Source organism: Rhinolophus sinicus, linkage group LG03 (assembly GCF_036562045.2).
Source record: "Rhinolophus sinicus isolate RSC01 linkage group LG03, ASM3656204v1, whole genome shotgun sequence".
NCBI lineage: Eukaryota > Metazoa > Chordata > Mammalia > Chiroptera > Rhinolophidae > Rhinolophus > Rhinolophus sinicus.
Genome location: NC_133753.1, coordinates 144,228,892 through 144,247,504, shown reverse-complemented (window position 1 = coordinate 144,247,504; position 18,613 = coordinate 144,228,892).

Below are 18,613 nucleotides of genomic sequence, written 5' to 3'. Positions count from 1 at the left end.
ATTAGGCTTATTCTGGTTATTTAAAAATGCTAATAACAAAATACCTGTCTTTGGAACTATCTTTCCAAACCAATGTTGATAGACAGTGAGAGATGCAAGAAAGGACAACACAAATTACTGAATATTTGCAAGAATAACTCTTAGAGGAATATGTATTGCATTGTTGAGGAGGATGTTCATAAGAAAGAAAAAAAATACAGATAAATAAGAAGAGAATAAATAATTTAAGATTTAATTCATAAGTGTTGATTCACTTAAGTATCAACATATTAGTGAATAAAACAGTAATATGCGTACTAATTCAAATCTGACAGATGCTGTCACATTTGTAAAACTGCAAATGGCTTTCCTTACGTTTTCTAGACTGTCTGCAACAGTGGATTTCCTATTAAAGAGTGTAAGATAGTTCTGGTTCAGAACACATCTCATTACCTACCTGCTGTTCTTCCCATGCACTTAAGCTGTTAATCAAAAACACCACCTGGCATAGATCATTTGGATATTAGGAAACATAATTGTTTATCTCCTAGCATTGATGTTATCAATTCAAAAAACTTTGTCTTTGAATAAATTGAGGGCACTTATCAGGATATATGGAAATACCCTCTTTCACAATCATTGTTTGTAAGATTCTACCATACAACCTATATTGTTTTACAATCTTATTGTAATGTATTTAAATACAAAAAATTGTATATGGAGACAACTTTTGCAGGGTCATTGTGTTATGTTATCATTCTTTATAGCTTTTCAAACAATGTTTTTATAATTACGGTAAAGTTAAAAGGAAATACATTAGATACAATGACATTTAGTTAAAAATAACAACTAAAATGTCATCGGGAATATATTGTTGATTATACATAGTCACACAGTTTAGAAAGAATAACTAGAGCAAATAATTCTACATCTTCAGGTTAAAGAAAAACTTATAATTATTGTGTTTTCTCATATAATAAACACGAGTTCATCCTTATTTTTCCCAAATGCAAATGGAAAGAAGATAAAATACCACACTACATTCTACTAAGAAACATAAATTTTATACCTGAGATCTAAAAGATTTCTAAAATGTACTCATTACCCAAGTAGACTGTAAACAACTTGAAAATGAATTCATGATTTACACCACCAATTTTCTAATTAGTGCATGTAGAGCTTGCCACACACCAATCAACTTTGTTAAAGGTATGTATTATTGTTTTAGCATTTTAAATGGAAATTCATCAAAAACCTAAGAATGCATATAATTTAATGAAAGAGAATATGACAAGAAATAACAAATAACTATGTTCAGTGTTATATACATATCTGCATTTATTAAGGGAAAATGAGTGAGCAATGGAGTCATGCATTCAGGAGATATTGCTTGGCTATGCAATTCTTTCTTCAAATATATTTATTTCAATTTGATCTCGGACAACTAACAGGAATAATGATTACTTTTGCTTACCTGATAATAGTCATTCTAAAGAAAATATTTTTTTTTTTATCATTGCAGAACACATTGATAAATTTAATGTGATTACTTCTCATCATTACAGAAAAAGAACTTGATGTTTGTATTAGTCAGGGTTCTCCAGAGAAACAGAACAAATAGTATATATAGTGTATATATTTGTTCACATAGTTATATCATGTAGGCTGGCAAGTCCCAAATCTGCAGAACGAAAGTAGCAGTTCAAGTCTGAAAGCCAGAGCTTCTATAAAACCACCAAGAGCTGACATTCTAGTTCAAAGACCATCAGACAGAATTTTGTCTTACTGGGGGAAGGGTCAGCTTTTTGTTCTATCCAGGCCTTCAACTGATTGAATTAGTCCCACCCACATTATGGAGGGTAATATACTTTACCAAGTCTATTTATTTAAATATTAATATCCCAAAGGAGTGTTGTCATGATGGAGGATGATTTACAGTACATTTTAAAACACATCTTCTCTCAATCGTAGCTCACACTCGACTGACTGAGATGAACAAACTGAAACTTGTTACACACTGTTGTTACTAAGGTTTGACGTACTACTTATCATATTGAAGACCCCTGCCTCTCTGTTGGATGACACTCGGCTGCAGCATTCACCATATTTTGTGAACACAATGGAAAGGCTCCGTGTCACAGAGAGCCTCTGGTATGGCAATTTCTGTCAAACAAAAATATTATTGTGTGTCCTCTTCCACCTTATTGACTGGATCTAGCATGCTGTGACTTCTGGCTCTTCCCCAAAGTCAAAATGACCATGAAAGGTAAATGTTTTCAAGAGATTCAGAATATCAAGGCAGTCATGATGGCATAACTAAAGAGACTCATGAAAGAGGACTTCCAGAGCTGTTTCAGAAAGTGGCAAGAATGATGGGATACCCTGTTTCCCCAAAACTAGACCTAGCCAGACAATCAGCTGTAATGCGCCTTTTGGAGCAAAAATTAATGTAAGACCCGATATATTATATTATATTATATTATATTATATTATATTATATTATATTATATTATATTATATTATATTATATTATATTATATTATTATATTATATATTATATTGTATAAGACCCGGTCTTATATTATAGTAAAATAAGACTGGGTCTTATATTAATTTTTGCTCCAAAGACGCATTAGAGCTGATTGTCTGCCTAGGTCTTAATTTCTGGGAAACATGGTAAGTGTGCTTGAAGTGAGGGGAATATTTTGAGGGGGATTAATGGCAATGTGTCCTTTACTATAATATTTTTTTTTTAATTTAAACATTCACCATATTCTTTAACCATGTGTAAAAATGTATACACATTTTTAAAAATGAAAAAACTGTATTAAAATTGTAACACTCAATATATACAGATAACAAAAGATGAATATAAATCACATTTGATTTCTGCAATTACAAGAGGTGCTCAAAGTGGTTACCATCAGCGTCCAGGCACCTTTGACTATGGTGAACTACTGCTTGAGCAACGTTCACCAAAGTGTCCACTTGTATCGTTGCACATGCCATTTCAATTTCTTCCTGAAGTACCACCAGTGTAGCTGGTTTTCTATGGTACACCACATCTTTTAAGGTTCCCCCATAGATAAAAGTCAAGGGGTGTTAAGTCAAGAGAACGTTCTCGAATTTCAAATACCACTTCAAAATGGTCTTCTGCTCCTGAAATGACAACTATGCTTCTGCCATTTTCTTTGACTGTCCTGCCCGTCGCATGGTGACGCTAGCATTCATTTGATCGATGCCATCTTTTGAGTGAACGTCATACTATACATTGCTACCATAATTCAATTTAACTTTGAAAAGTCATACATAGACAATATTTCTTAAAATGTGTGTACACTTTTTTGGCACCCTCAGTATATATATATATATATATATTAGGTTGGTACAAAAGTAATTGTGGTTTAAAAGGTTAAAAATAATTGCAAAAAACACAATTACTTTTGCACGGACCATATTTATCACATGGGGTACAGAAAATGATATTTTTTTTACTACTGAGATAGAAAAATGTAAATTTATCAACTCATTGAAATGACTGCTGGCAGTGTTTTTAGTAAATTTTGCCAGAATCTTAGAATAATTCCACTGCATATATTGAAGTAAAGCTTCAATAAGTAATGATGAAGACTCTCCTACATAATTCTACTATTCGCCCATTAACTACAATACTTTTCGCCTAGGACAGAAATGCACAATATGTGAATACAAGAATATGTTTTCCAATGTATTAGTGATCAGTAATCCTTCAGAATCTTTCAACATCATTCGTATTCATTTTTGTTTACAGTGTCACTGTTTGATTGTATGTAGTCTGTTCATAATATATTTACTCAAAGGGAGTCGGTCTGTAGGAATCTGATATTATTGAATCACTCTGACTATTTGTTTTTTCCTCCAGTATCGCTTATTTAAAAAGAGTTGCAAATGCAAATTTTACACTTTTCTTTCTTTTTTTACCTGTGGTGTGAGAATTTGACATATGAACTCAGGCTCTGAGAGAAAAATAAATCTAAGTATGAAGAAAATCTCTTCAAATTTAAACTGTATTAGAATTTCGAAGTATTGAGCTGAAATTTCAAGGAAACAAAGCTTTGTTGACAGGTTTATAATCCAATGACAATTATTTAAATGGCATTCTCGATTTCTGAAAATATACTGCTATTTCTTGGTCAAATTTTCTGTTTTCCTGCTAGAACATAACTATCATTTTTCTGTTGAAAATAAAATATAACCAATCAAACCAAATAAAGAAAGCAATTTAGAATCGTTAATTACAGCAATAAACATAAAACATATTTATAGGTATATACAGAATCAGAACAAATACAGTTAATTTCCCCCCTTTACCTACCATACTTTGGGAAAAGAAGTCACTATCAGAGCTTATACATAAGGAGTGGGAAGTTTGTTCCAGTTCCTGAATAGAAGAGTATCCACATAAATTATGTGGAATTCTTCTAAACAAAAGATTGGTCAATTTACTCCACCTATTTATTTACTCAGTCATCTATTTATACATTAGTATAGACTTATGGATAATTATTTTATATTTGAAGTTAAACTCCAATATTTAGTTATTATTTGCTCAAATCTGCAATTCTTCCATATTTGGGCTTTGTGGACTCCTTCAGTTGGCTCATGTGTTCCTTTGGCATACCCTCATCACTTTTTTTTTATTATTAAAGATGATTGGGGTGATAACTATGTAACTTTACTAACAATTGTTACTCTCATCACTTTTTTAATCATTACCTTCTGTTTTGACAATACGGAATGCTTCATCTTACCTTGGATATTCCCAGATCAGCTACCGAATCAGCTATTTCTCCAGAAACTCGTTGCTCCTTTTACTGGAGAATGATATTAGAATCCAAGATCTGAGTGCTATCTGTGCTCATTACTACTGTGGCATCATTTATTTCTACGCTGTCTCATTTGAAAGAACAGGAAAATATATGTGTGTTCACTAACCTGAGTGTATATGCATATCTATAAAACATGAGTTTATATTGATGCCTTCAACTCTAATTCATTATTACATGAAACTGTCCAGCCTTCCCTCTTGATTGCAATGTCCTTCTCCAGGAGTGAGAAACCCTGCTTTACCTTCTGCCAGTCATATGTTTAATCATTTCATTCTGGTATATATGTATAGGGATTTCTGAATTTGTAATCAGTACCCACATGGTGAAGAACTTTATCAATTATGTACAGCTCTTTTTGCCTTTGTTTTTACAGACTCCATTCCCTTCCAAAGGTACATGGGCCAGCATTTCTATACACCCTCCCCTCCAACACACACACACACACACACACACACACACACACACACACACACGTCATTTCATACACATTTCAAAACAGTTAGATTCTTTTCTCATAGTCTATGTTCCTCATGAGATTCCTCTATCTCCTAAATCTATGTATTTTTAAGTTTGCATGCATAAATGCTCACTTGTGCTATAAATTTCTATGGGTTTTGACAAATTTCTGGTGTTATATATACGTACTATTACAGTATCATATGGAATGATGTCAACACCCCCTTCCCCAAATCTTAGGTGCTTTGCCTAGTCAATGCCCTCCCCCAAACGTATAATCATTTACCATTTTCCTGTCTTCAGATTCTGTATTTTCTAGAATGTCCTCTAAATTGAATCTGATAGTATGTATGAACTGTGGCTTTATTCATTTAGCAATATCCATATATGATTCTTCCAAGTTTTGACATGATTTGATAGCTCATCCCATTTTATTGCTAAGTAGTAGTGTATGGATGTACCATAGTTTATCTTTTCATCTATCAAAGGACATCTTGCTTACTTCCAGTTTTTAGAGATTATGAATAAAGCTTCTGAACATATCTGTATATAAGTTTTGTGTAGACATGTTTTTATATGAATTTGGTAAGGATTGGATCATCTCTTGAGGTTATATTTAGCTTTGTAAGAAACTGCCAAAATGTTTTCCAAAGTGGTTTAACCATGTTCAACACTCACCAGTAATGAATAAAAGTTCCTGCTGCTCCATATCCTCACCAATGACTGACTAATACCTGCTATATGCGTGTATATATACATACATATGTACAAGGTTAGACAATTAGGTTCGTGAACTCATCCTAGTAAAAGTGCTACATAACTCATTGCTGAATATCACTATGGTCACCTTTGAAGTACTCCCCTTGGGAAGCTATGCACCGATGTCAGTGGCTAGTCCACCCTTCAAAGCAATTTTGGAACTCTTTTTCTTGAATGGCCATCAGAGCTGTCATCATATTACCCTTGATGTCCTGAATGTCATAAAAATGTCTCTATTTCAATATTTTCTTTACCTTTGGGTAAAGAAAGAAGTCACTGGGGGCCAGATTAGGTGAGTAGAGAGGGTGTTCCAATACAGTTATTTATTTACAGGCTAAAAACTCCCTCACAGACAGTGCCTTGCGAGCTGGTGCATTGTTGTGACGGAAGAGCCATGAATTGTTGGCGAAAAGTTCAGGTCGTCTAACTTATTCATGCAGCCTTTTCAGCACTTCCAAATAGCAAACTTGGTGAACTGTTTGTCCAGATGGTACAAATTCATAATGGATATCTCTCTGATACCAAAAAAAGGTCAACAACATGGTTGCAACAAGTTCGCAAACTTAATTGTCACACCTCGTGTGTGTGTGTGTGTGTGTGTGTGTGTGTGCGCGCGCGCGCGTGTGTGTGGCTTTATATCTATATGTATATCTATGCATGTCTTTCTATCTGTGAATCTATCAAAATGGGATTGCTCTGCTCTTTGTGTTTTTCTCCAAAAAATTAACCTTGCGTACAATTTTTCATTAGGATCTATAACTAGCTCATTTAAAAATCCATGCATCTTTGAGATAGGCTGAATGTCATAACCTCCAATTATGTTTCTTGACCCACACTCTAAAATAACATACAAATATTTCATATCTGCCAAAGACTTTAGAAACTAAATATAATTTCACTTACACAATATTTCTCATTCTCTCATGTTTATTCAGTATTCTTTATATGCATATTTAGTACATATTTTCTACTTTCTCTAGTGTATTATAATGTATTTTAATATTTAAACAGTAAATATCCAATTTCTGTCATCCTCAAGTAAACCATGTTTTTTATATAGATTCATTAAATAAACACTTTGAATGTGTCCATCACGCTTAGCTCTTCTTCCTTAGTGAAGGTAATACAAGAAATATAATTGTTAGGAAACAGAAGTTGTCATCTAAGCTCATACACAGCATTTATATTTAAATAAAGTTTGTTTTAACTAAGTGCTAATATTTAAGCCATGTTAGCCATATTTCATATCAAATGTAAGGCTTTTTTAAAACTGATTTTGGATTTATAAAGTACAACTCAGCATTACATTTTTGTGAATTATATAACAATATAGATTCATGGAATCATAGAGACATTGAATAGTTAAAGAGAACTAAAAAGTTGAAAACTTGGCATAAAGTCAATTATTAGTAGTTCTTAAAAGAAATTTGAATTTGAATCTCATTAGACGTATATATCACAGTCAGAGAAAGCCAATACAGATAGAATTAAATAGTATAGAAATTGCTGAGCATTACTTTTTTCTTTAACTCTGACAGATGCCCAGTTTGAACCATATCCAGATGTCTGCATTTGACATATATACATATATATATATATATATATATATACACACACATATATATATATATCATATACAGAGTAGTTTAATATGTAAATATGTATATGTGTGTTTATATATAATACACATGTATTATATATAAACACACATATACGTATATACACACATGTATACATATTTACATATTAAACTGCTCCTTATATGATCAATTACTAGCCAAATTAAGCAACAATTGATTGAAGCAATTATACTTACACCTTAATGTAGCCTCACATAATTTCTATTCTAATTTTGGAATTTAAAAACAGAACCAAATACACAAAATAGAGTCAAACAAATAGAAATTACACCATAGATGACTTAAACAGCTGTCAGCTTCTGCAGAGAATAGCAGTGTACCAATTCCCTCGGTGTTCATGAAGCTGTCACTGTGGCTGTTCGTGCCTCTGTCTTTGCTGAGGTTAACAGCAATCATAAGACACTTTCTTGGTTCATTTACTCAGGCTGTTGATTAACACAGATTCAATGCCAGAAAGAGTCACAGTCATCTGAACTGTCATCTGTACATTAATGCTATCAAGGACGCTCTTCTGGTAGTAGTTGTTTCAAAGTACATTTTAGAACATCATAACACTGCTTCAATGTAATTAAAGACTTTGTGAGTGTGCGTGTGTGTTTCTCTTTCCCTCACCCTCTCCCTCTCCCTTTTCCTCTGTGTGTATGTACATATGGGTTTCATAGCAGTAATACATGGCGATATGTTTAGTGTTCAGAATCTCGAAGATTATCCTTTCTGTCACCAAATCTATATGCTCATTGGCCTCATTATTCTATGAATGTGTTTGGAAGTACTGAATAATCACTTTATACATTTACATATCTTACCAGTTTTAAAAGCCCATTTATATCCATTAATTACTTCTATATAATCCAGTGACAAAAACAAAGTGGAAACTATTATGATAATTTTAAAGGTGAGAAATTGAGGTCCTAGATGTTAAATGATTATCCAGTAACGACATTTAAATCAGGTACTAAATGCCAAATCTGCTAACAGTATGTCCATAGTACTTTTTTTCTTCTCCATAGAAGCAGATAATCCTTTCCAGATTTGAGTAAGCCATATTCTTGATTGCATGCCAAGAGTGGATATGAAAGGATTTCCCTTATTTCCACACTGATTAACCCATTTTGGATAGGTAGCACTCTGATCAACGCTTAGGAAATCACTATAATTTTTAGATCTCATGCTGGTTTACCAAGGATATAAACAGCAACTCAAATTTGAGCACATATAATACTTTGCCTAAAATAAATATCAGATCACTTCAGAGGATTAAATTCAGAGAAAAATATTTTAATAATGCATTTTGATCCCCATAAATAGCTTCTTGTATTTTATGTTGTTCTTTTTCTCTCGTTAAGTTTGTTAAATTAATTAAAAGGCCATTAGACTGAGGTGGCTCTAGTGCAGGTGGCCTATGTAAACAAATCAAAATCTAAGCCTGTAAATGCCACAAGGTGACAAAATTGAAAGCTAAGGACAATCAATCACAAATAGCCAACTAAGCTTTAAGCTATAGTCTATCAATAATTTCCTTGGTATGTTTCTGCCTTTCTGCTATAAAAGTCTCTCCCCCAGCTCCTATCAGCGGAGTGCCCTGAATCACTTCCAGGTTGGCGCAGGCTGATTCAAATCGATTTTTGCTCAAAAAACTCTTTTTTTTTTTTTCAGTTTTCCACAGTTTATCTTTTAACACTCATCTTCTCAAATGTTGTGACCATATTGTTGTTTCATCAAAATTTAGCAGGAAAGATGAAATTACACCTCTCAAGTTGAAGATAAAGTTCTGAGCAGTCAAAGGATAGTGATCATTGAAAGATAAAAATATGAATAACCCAGGAACCAGAAATTCCACTTCTACATTTATAAAATTGTTGTACATTCGCACATGAAGACACATCCATAGATGTTCATGCTATGTTTGTTATCATAGCACAAAACAGGAAAAGCCTGAAATGTTAGTCCTGGTGAAAGAAGTAAGTACTTGTCTGTGTTTAACACTTACAATCCTGAAATCATACTGATGAATAGATATCACACGGTTGATAACATCACCTACAGAATAAAATCACTTACAAACTTAGAATGTTAAAAAATTACTGTTTATATATGTACCTGTTGTAACTTTAAATCAACATTTGTTCAGTAGAGCTCTAAAGTGGTAGGTCACTCGTCAACATAAGCCTGCAAGGGAATGTGAAATAAAGTTTTTAATCATAGGTCTGGAGGAGGTACACAGGGAAGTTAAGGCAAGTTGAACACAGGCAGAGAGAGCAAAGCTTGCAGGACCTGAGGCACGTGCCATTTTTAGGATCTGAGGGTGGAGTGCTTTGAGGTTCCTGGGTTAAAGCCAGATTGGTCAATTCAAACCAGAAAGAGCAGGGATTTGGTAACTTTTATGGGGGTTTTCCCTAAGGTGCACACAATGTTGGGGGCATCATTTCAGGAACTTAACTTTAGTTGTTACTCTACAGTCTGTTATCTAGGGTATATGCTGGCAGGAGGGGCTAAAGTCATTTCAATGCCCTTGCAGGATGCTTGACCACACAAAAATGGATGCCCACAGCAGCAATATTATGGAATAATTTAGCTAAACTGTGAACGATGCCATAAGTTAGTAATGAAGTACAAAAGAACGACACCAGCTTCATGAGCGTGGCTCCTTTAGCGTAGAAAAGAGAGAGGAAGAAAACACTGAGGACTTCACCTTTTATCTGCTTTTATGTCTTGAATTAAAAAGTAAAAGAGCTTAGTCATATGTTTATCATTATGTTTTTTAATTTGGGGTGCTTGAAACAGGAGCATTTCTCTTATTTAGTCTTTATACTTAAAAAAACAATATTTAGTACACTTGTCAGGGACATTTTCCTCCTTACTCCATCTACTATGATAAATTAGAATCTCCTCTCTTTTGCCTTTAACATAGTAATTTGTTGTTTCAAAAATGAAGAAAATTAATTGTAAAATGAATACAAAATTATTTTTTTAAACTTCATGTTCTTTAGTCTGATCTTATTTAACCCTGCAGCATCTTAACATCTTTAGAAGATTGTAGATGATATTCTAGAGAATTAAACTCACTGCAAAACTTGCATAACTTTGTGCATAATAAATCAATCTTTCCTATTGGTGAGTGTATTGGTGAAAGGTTTCCAGGATTAAATTTGCTTTACATAAATTTTATCTACAAAAAAATAATAACTAGAATTACTAAATTATTTTATGGAAGACTTTTAAAATTATGGATGTTTGAGAATATTTTGAAGTACACATATGATTTGCCTATAAAACAAAACCAAGTAAGTAATGTATAAAATCATTTATATTATATTACAATCACATTTATCATATCTGTGCTATTAACTAGTTTATTTGCCAAATAATGTATTTTAGAAAAATGTGTCTCACTGCTGTTTTGAATTTATATTGTTCGACATAGTGTAGTGGTGGGATTTGGACTTTTTATATATAAAAAAAAATGACCATTATCTTATGATACTATGTCCATGAAGGATATTATATAGTTAAAATCAAATAATTAACAATTTCAATACACAAATATTGTGTGTTTGAATTACAATTGTAAAGCAAATCTTTGAGTATATGCATGGTTCTATTAAACAGGGTGAATCAAAGATTAAAATCTGTATTTATTTACATGCCTTTTCCTTTATTGGCACAGATGAATCTAGCAATAAGAACATCTGCACTTGGAACACATTATGCTGCAGATTCAAATATCAGTAAATTAAAGAATTAAAATGTGAATTTTAAGCACTCTACTTAAATATTCCTCCATCTGGGAAAAATTTCAATGTTATAAAATTAGGTTTATTTTTTCTTTACCGATACGATTCATCTTTGGTTTGGCTTATACACAGGCAAAATAAAATGAAGAATTAAAGTAATTATCTGATAATTCATGCCACCAAAATTTTTTGCTTAAATTGAATGAATATCCAGATAGCTGGGCTCATTTTCCATTTCACTTTTGCTGTATTATTTAATAATTAAAAAACATATTACTGTGGAGTACACATTGACGTTTTTATGTTCATTTTAAATACATATTTTGAAGACTGTTCTTTTTCTTTTTTAATCCAGTTTTAAAGTTATGTTGATATAATTGTAAAATTTCTGGGTGTTTTATTGAGTCTTTGGATATATAGACACTCTATTTTATTTCACAAAATAAAAAAAAATCATAAAGGATCTGGAACTCTGTTATAACTTTCTTTTTGACATTTTTATGTTCATTTTAAATACATATTTTGAAGACTGTTCTTTTTCTTCTTTATTCCAGTTTTAAAATTATGTTGATATAATTGTAAAATTTCTGGGTGTTTTATTGAGTCTTTGGATATATAGACATTCTATTCTATTTCACAAAATTAAAAAAAATCATAAAGAATCTGGAACTCCATTATAACTTTCTTTTGGATATATTAAAACCTATCAAACTTACTATACTCAGTTTGAAGACCAGTTGCGGAACTGTCTAGAAGCACCTACTCTGCTTTAACATGATTAGTGCCTTATCAAATTCCCTGATAAACTATTTCTTGAGTGACTAACCAGTTCAAGAAATTGATTCGATACATTGAAAATCTACACAGTGGTTCTTTATTCTGGATATAAAGAGGAAGCCATGTTTAAAAACAAAATTGGATTCAAAAAGTTAATAAATAATTTAAACATGGTTCTAGCCTTGGGTATTAACTATTTTCCCATGAGTTTAATCAAATATTTCATAGTTCTAAGACCATCAATTTTTAAAAAATAAAATAGGTTGTTAGATTCCCAAGTGTGTGTAGTATTTCTACTGAATATATACCTGCCTAACAGATAAGTACAGGATGGTTCAGAATGGTTACTACTTTGCATTTGTAGTGCATTAAACAATTTTAATATTGGCACTTAGAAAATCTACACTGATGCACAATATGAAATCTGAAAAATTGTTTTTGTTGACTTTTGAATCATTTATTTTAAATATTGAGCACTTTACAAACCTACTTAATGTCATGATGCCAAATTTTAATCTATTGTCATTAAAGGAGACTTAAGAGTCATGTCAATCAAATGTGTAGAACATGTCTGAATCTTTGAGTTACAAAAACGATGTTTTGAGAAACAGATAGAATGATGATTTCATATAAATGGTATTCTGATTGTTAATGTTAATTTTAATAATACTACTGTGTGTGTGTGGGGGAGAGACAGAGAGAGAGAGAGAAAGAGAGAGAGAGAGAAAAGAAGAGAGATTTGATCCATTTTGATAACTATTGAACTAGGTCATGAGTACACAGTGGGTGTTGATTGTGGACAAGTATCATCCATAACTCTACTTTATGGGCCAGGAATGGTTCTAAATGATTTTTATAGGTTTATCTCCATAATCCTCATAGCAACCCTATAAGGTGTGTGCTACTATTTTCTCTATTTTACAGATTCATAAACTGAGGCACAGAGAAATTAAATATTTGCTCAGATATATTTATGCAGATTTTAACAAATATATCACCTTACATCCTCACACAAAAATTAGATTCTCCTAAAAGTTAGTATCACATTTTTGGAAAAGCATGTTCAATGATCCTGCTATTAAAAAGAGGAGAACTAGGGAGATATTAGTGCTACCAATTTCTTCTTTTCCTTCATTATATATTTTTGCTATTACTATAATGACTTTTTAAATGCCAGAAAACTAGGCTTGCAAGATTTTATTTTATTAGGAGCATGCCTGAAATATTAGAGGTAAAGCAAGGCTGTTTTTGAGAGAAATCAGAAATAGCAAACCTGAAAGATGAGAGTGAAGGTAAGGATAGAAATGTAATTTGATCAATAGTTATTAAATGACAGGAAGAGGGGAACTATTTTTCTAATGTACAAAAAAGCCCGGTATAACCCACAGCCAATCTTATCTGGGGGTTGGAATCTCTGTCTCTCTCTCTTTCATCTTTTTGTCTAGCTATTGATTGATCTACGTTGTTCTTACCTTGGTGACTCCATCCGTCACTGCGGGATATATTTTGCACAGAGAAAAGTGCATAAAATAGAAGTACAATTTGAAAGCTCCCTAAAAGCAAATGGTCATTTAACTATTACCAGGTAAGGAAAATAAACTTTCCGGAATCCAGAACTTTCCTGTCGGTCACTTCACAGAAAAGTATTCCCTTTGCTTTAGTAGTAACCTCAATGGTGACATATGTGATAATAAATGTATTATTTGTAATAGTTATATAAACATTCTATTCCTAAAATATAAAGTTGTTTTCTAGATTTTTAACTTAAAAGTGGAAATTATACTACATTTATTATTTTGTAATTTCTTCTTTCATAGAATCTAATGTTTGTGCAATGTATCCATGTTATTGCATATAGCTGCAATTAATTCATTTTTCTTGCTTTACGTATTCCAATGTGTGATTACCTACCATGACTTATTTATAAATATTTCTGCTAGTGGATTTGTAGACATTTTCAATTTATTGCAATTTAATTTCAATCGAACGTTTGAGCACATGCATCCTGAGGCACATAAATTGTTTCTCTATGGTGCATAGCTAGGCATACAGTTAGTCATAGCGTGTGCCTATGTTCTATTTAACTAGATAATCCCAAACTGTTTACAAAGTAGTTGTAGTAACTTACATTCCTACCTACCTTTATTCATAAAAAATATAACCCTATTCAAATTTACATTGCATTATAAATATTTTCCAGTTAATTTTAATTTTACTTTAATTAAAATTTAATCATTTCTATTTTTAATATGAGGTTCAACACTTTAACATTGAATAGGTGATTACATTAATTGTTAACTGTTTACTGACATATTTTACTTAATCCTGATAAAATTTTTTAGCACATTGCCTGTTTTAATATAGGTATGCACATGATATGAAATAGATTTACTGCAATGCATAAATACAGCTTTTGGCTATGCTGTTATTGTTTTAATTCAACTTTTAATTAATATGTAATATACTTTTGATCTCATGCCAGGGTTTGTCTTTGAGGAAGTTTCATCTAGTAGATTTTTATGGAGCTCTGTGAAATATTCACTTGAAATTTTCACTTAAAATTAGATTTTGCTAACTTTTTTATCTTGCCTCTTTAGACATAAATCCATATTATTTGTTATTATTTGTTCTATGTCATTTCATATTTCCCTGTGTAAAACCAATCCTCATCAATTTTATTAATCTATTAAATTATGTGTATGCATTATTCATTAGCCTGATACAATTATTTTAGAAGGGATTTTCATTAAGATAACTAGAAAATAATGCATAAAGTTATGAATTTTAATTTTGGCAAAATAATATCCTCCTGAATACGTTGTGTATACAACTGTTTAAACTGGCACAGCACTATAAATGTAAAGAAAATAGAAGAGAATAAATCAAAATTAACCTATAATTTCAAGATGCTTAAGTTAATAGCACCTTAAAATGATTAAAAATGCTTATATAATCCACTTAATCTTTAACTGTAGGTAATATTCTTATTGATAAGGAAAAAAAACTTCATCAAATGTAAGTTTGTTAGAAGATATGGTATTATCATCCAAATTCCTGATGAAGAAAAAGTCCAACTACCAACAGCAGAGAGAGTGTCTGAGTCTTAGAAGTTCCTTCACCCCTGGGGAGACGAGGTAGCCATCTGGTGGCTGATCAATTATATCATATACCTTCCCCCTTGGAGGTGTTATGAAACAAATCGTATTACTCTGTTTACCTCTGCCAGCACAATGAGGAGGCTTACAGATCGGCTGATCCATTAATGTGGTATCATATACAACACTGTCTTGGATAAAGGAAGTCCATTGTATAGAAAGGGAGCTGGGAAAATGGGCTCATGATCCAAGATTTTGCTGATTTTACTATAAGGTTGGGGCAAAAGTAATTGAGGTTTTTGCAATTATTTTTAACCTTTTAAACCACAATTACTTTTGCACTAACCAATATATCCCGTCCATCATTCAGAAGCAGTCAGTAAAAAAGAATAGTGGACCACAGCTACTGAAGACTGAGGTAAGGAGCTGGCTTACAGACGACTCAGCAGAGTTGGAGAACACTCCTCATACTGTATATGCCTTGCAAAAATAGTCAATATAAGTAAGAGTCTCTCCCACATAGCTAGAATGCATGGGCCTTGGAGACAAAGGGTAAAATTAGGACTCATCTCTCTCTCATTATCACTCCCATTAACCCAGCTGTGGATTTGTGCTGTTTTGTAACTTTATAACTTGAAGCTCTGATTAGTTAGAGGCCCTTTTATTTCTCATTCTTGTAGCTTTAGGTTGTATTTCTCAGTAAAATCATATTATAGAAGTTTTGTATCAGTCTCTATTTTCAAAGGAAACTGGGTTAAGGCAATACATATTCAATATGTGCATTTAAAAAATATATTTAATGGTCAAATGAGCATAGAGGATGGATTACTTAATTAGAATTCACATCCTTAATAATTTAATATGAGACCTCAATTTTATAGAGAAATAGGGATTTTTTTGTTAGTAAATTATGATGAATGAATGGTATTTTTCACTCTGAATATTTTTGATGACTCCTAGGGTAGGCAGAATACATGGCATCTCATTCACCTTACTATGTAAATTCAGCTATGTTAAACTCTGTGGTTAAAATTTTCCTTATTTATAAAATTCAAAGAATCACAACATCATTGTTTATTTTTGTTTTACTGATGATAATATTGATATGAAAATATTCTAAAAGTTATTGATATTGTCATAGATGTAGGTGTTAAGCTTTTTAAGTAATTTTTTTTTTTTTTGGTCACTTATTACTAGTTGTAAATCACTGTAAGTTACCATTGTTGTCAATGTAGCACATTCCCAGACTCCTCCTTGTATTTTCTTGGCAAGACTCTTTGTGGAACTCCTTCATTTTGGATGGAAGCTGCTCATCTTATTGCCCTGGATTTCATTCACCCCCATGCAGCATGGGCATGACATAAATCAGAGATGAACATGCATCTCAGGAATTACAAGAAACAATCCCATGAGATTTACATATGGATATTGACAGAGAAAACATGCTTTTTTACATGTGCAAAACTAGTGAGAGAATAAAGCTAGAGAAGAATGAACAAAGCCAAAATATGGTCAGCATTCCAGCACTGCAGTTTCAGACCAAGATGATAATTTGTACCTAAAGCCAGCTCCACTCTACTCCTCTTTCTGAGAGCCAGATACCTTGTCTGGTTAGATGGAATTGGGTTTCCCACTTCTAAAGAAAACAAACATTTTAATATACTCCTCTACCTCTAGTCATGCCAACACCAAGTCCCTTTATAATTGACCAGATAATTTATCAATATTGGCAACTGCTAGAAGAAAAATTGAAAAAAAAAAATCAACGTTAGCAAAATAATCCCTTGTTATTTAAAAATTTCAACTACAACACAGCTTGTACAGCTTTTCATGTAAGTTGATGTTATTATTCCTTGAAAATGCAGGTGATTAACTGCAGCTGGTTTATTTATAAACTTAGTGTACACTGTTGACTAATATTAAGATAGTAAAGAATATTGCTTGTGATAGATGAAGGAAATGTTCGGGTATATGGTATCCTCATCTGGAAATGAGTACATAAATTAAACAAGACTTGCAGAAAATGTCATAAAAAATAAAAGACATGCAATCAATCTGCTGACTTCTTGCTGTGTAGAAGTTCTTTGATACTGCTTCCTGTTTTTCTTTCTAAGACCAAATCTATACAAACAATGCAAAGAAAAATACATCTTTGAGACAAGAATCTGAATGATCAAGTTAACACACACACACACACACACACACACACACACAGACTGCCTTACGTGATTGAAGACAATTTGATGTGAGGTTCTGAAATCAGTAGCTATCTCTTAAATTTCCTTTCCACTATGTAAGGCAAATTTCCGGCACCTTAAAAAAAAATTATACCTGATTTTTGAACATCATTATTCAATACTTAATATAAATTATAGGATATAATATTTCATCTACTGAAACTTAGAGGCATTCAATATGTCTTTGGTAAATTAAGGAAATGAACAACAACTATATGTCTGTCTGGGTAAACAAAACTAAAAGGTCTGGTCCTTAATCGCAAGATGCTTGTATCAAAGAGAACATATTAGTGACCACATGGATATATATAATAACTAAATAAATGAATGAATGGATAGCTGCATAATATATAAATCTTGGAAACTAACATGCATACAGATAAAATAATAGTTATGTAAAGTTATAAATGGCATATTAAATATTAAGTGGAGGAACAAGGTTTCTAAAGAGTGTTATTTCTGAACATGATCAAGAAAGTAAATTTTTATGCAAAGGTTGATAACAAAAGGTAAGGAACTTTTACTAGGCATAGAAAAAGTTAGAACACAGTTGTTGTTCAAGCGTAAGAGTAACCGTCCCTAAATTATGGAAGAGTAAGTAAATAAACTACACAGAAAGGTTTATTTGCACAGGTGCTAGAGAGAGATATATAGTCGAGTAATAGTTTCATTCTGGAGAATATGAAGTTTAGATTATGAAATATGTGGTTTATCCTATATGTGATTCAATGCAGTAGTGTGCTGGTAATTTAAAACAAAACAAAAAAACAACGAAACAAACAAAAACAGCCTTCCACTAAAAATTTAAAAAATGCTTCTTTGCAGTATTTACTGATTTTCTGATATAAATTCTCAACCATGGGTAATATCGAACTATAAAAAAAATGATATCACTAAACATAGAGTTAGAAAGAAATGTACACTATCTCCTTCCAGAAGCAGGTACTAACTGACTACAGCACACCGCTGATTGATGACACTGATTTAATATGGAGATTTTCAAATCTGGCAAGTGCCATGCCCAGTAAACCAGACTGATTACAAGGTATAGAAAAGAAGCTCTGCTAG